Below are 2,361 nucleotides of genomic sequence, written 5' to 3' on the forward strand. Positions count from 1 at the left end.
CTCTAAATCATTGCTTGCAGTTATTATGGAGTTATTCCCTCTTTTGAGGCATCTCTAGATGTACAATAATATTTTACATCAGCTAGTATCTCCTTTAATATATTCATCTCTCTAGCTTTAGCTCCTCAATTGGGACTTTTCCAAGACAGGCTCTCCTTACTGCTGAAATTTTGGGTGAAGTCATTGCTTCTGCCTGGTTTTGCCCTGGGTCATCTAGGTTCCTGAACTAACTTCAAACATCTAGGTTTAGCCCTCTGTCTACTCCCCTACCCCCAGGACATTTGAGGTTTAGAGTCCTGGATCTTCAGAACACTCTTTGGTTGTCTCAGGACAGAATGACAGGTACCTTAGAGCCCTAGTGCCTGGGTTGTCCTGGCATTTGTCCCCCACTCTGGCCACTACTGCTTCTCAGGACTTCTATGGTCTCCACGAGGAAAGATTCTTCTTCTTCTTTTATTTCCTTTAGACTTCTAGACCCAGACATGCACAGAGGCGGGGGGGGGGGAGGGAAGGAAGGAAGGAGAGAGAGAGAGAAGCATCCTGAATTTTAAGAAAAACAGTTAATACATCAGAAATGGGGGGGGTCTTTAATTGGGGTAAGTGAGTTGCAGCTTAGGGTGCCACACAGCACATGCTGGAATACCCAAAGAGGGGGGCTGGGAATGGAGTTTATGTAGGGTACTAAGGCAGAGAGAATGACTAGGCTGCAGGTGGGAGGGGTTAGGCATCTCCCAGTTTCACAAGCAAAAGTCCATAAAGAAAGCTTGGGAATCTCTGGAGGGGAGAGTTAGGGAGGTCTACAAAATAATCAGAATTCATTGGCCTGGGAATGGAGGGAGCAGCTTCAATCAGTTCTTGGTCAACTGAGTTTGTCTATACTCTAATCCAAGGCAAACACTCCCTTGAGGGAATCTAGATCTCTCTTTCCCTAAAGGAGAAGACTGAAGGACACAAAGGCCAGTTCTTGAGATTCAAATCCCCTCCTTTTCCCAAAAGGGAAGGAAACTAGAGAAAGACAAGTGCCTTCGAATTTAAAAAGAAAGGTTTCACTAAGAAGGGAAGAAAAAAATTAACATGATCATGGATACTATCCAGCCTATTGCTGAATAGGACACCAGGTAACAGATTGCAGAGGTTTATATACAATTTAAACAAAGGCAAGTAAGGAATAGTGATTCTATGTCCTGGCCATATATTCCTCCTTCCTAATAAATCTCTTTTTATTTTACAAGATTCACTATGAGTCTGCCCCCCCCATCCAGGTTGTAAGTCCCCTCAACACATACATGTGTATGTATGTGTATAAATGTATACATCTCTAGCATTCTCTAGTCTTATTGGGAAGCTGTGGTCTTCTTTATGTGTGCCTATGAAGGCTTCTGGATGGGGGAGAGAGGGGGCAAGCATATAATTCTGGGGTGGAAGGAATCACTTACTATAGTTTATCACTGAGTTTCTCATTCATAATTTGGTCTGGTGCAAATTTCATATTTTTGCTAGAGTGAACATGTAGAAGCTGGACAGTCTGGTTCTAGTTCAAGCAGTTATCCTGACTTTTAGTCCTGACACATTTTTTTCTTTATATCCCTAACACCTACCACTGTGCTTTGAAGATTGCAGGTACTTAACAAATGCTTGTGGATTGGATTGAATCATTCATTTACGATCATTTATATTAATTCAAAGTTCAATGGACACACATATTTATGGTTGGTATAGTTTTTATCACATTGCCAAAGATGATTTTTGTGCAATAAGGGCTATAATATATTTTTAAGGATGTATGAATTAAACAGATGATCTGGTCATATATTGAGGGTGAAGGATAACAAGTAAATAGCTTGAATGTTGCACTGGTATTTTAAATACTAAAAGACCTAGAGGAAGAACTGCAGTGTATTGGACAGGTCACCTGTGGAATACTTATAAAATCATATAGATATGAATAGAAAAGGACAGATTGTAACCTGAGCCAGTAGAGAACTCATCAGATCATGGATATACAGCTATATACATTTATGTAGTAATTTCAAAAATGAGATTCTCTGATCTATGCAGTGGCAGAGGTAAGAAAGAGGGAAGGGTGTCTGTGGGGTTTTCTTTAATATTATGGAAGGTAAGCTCCTTAAAGACAGGGAATGCATAATTTTTATCTTTGTTTCCATGGCACCTGGCATATAATGAGCACATAACAAATGCATCTTTAATTTGTGAAGTTGGCAAGGTCATGGAGGATGGAAGGTAATAGGGTTAGCCTTGGCAAGGAAAATTTTGAGAATAAACAAAGTAAGAGGAACATAGATCAACAAAATAAGGTTAAAGACATAACAAAAGCAATATGGCAGGATTGAAAAGTTATTG

Source organism: Dromiciops gliroides, chromosome 1 (assembly GCF_019393635.1).
Source record: "Dromiciops gliroides isolate mDroGli1 chromosome 1, mDroGli1.pri, whole genome shotgun sequence".
Classification (NCBI taxonomy): domain Eukaryota; kingdom Metazoa; phylum Chordata; class Mammalia; order Microbiotheria; family Microbiotheriidae; genus Dromiciops; species Dromiciops gliroides.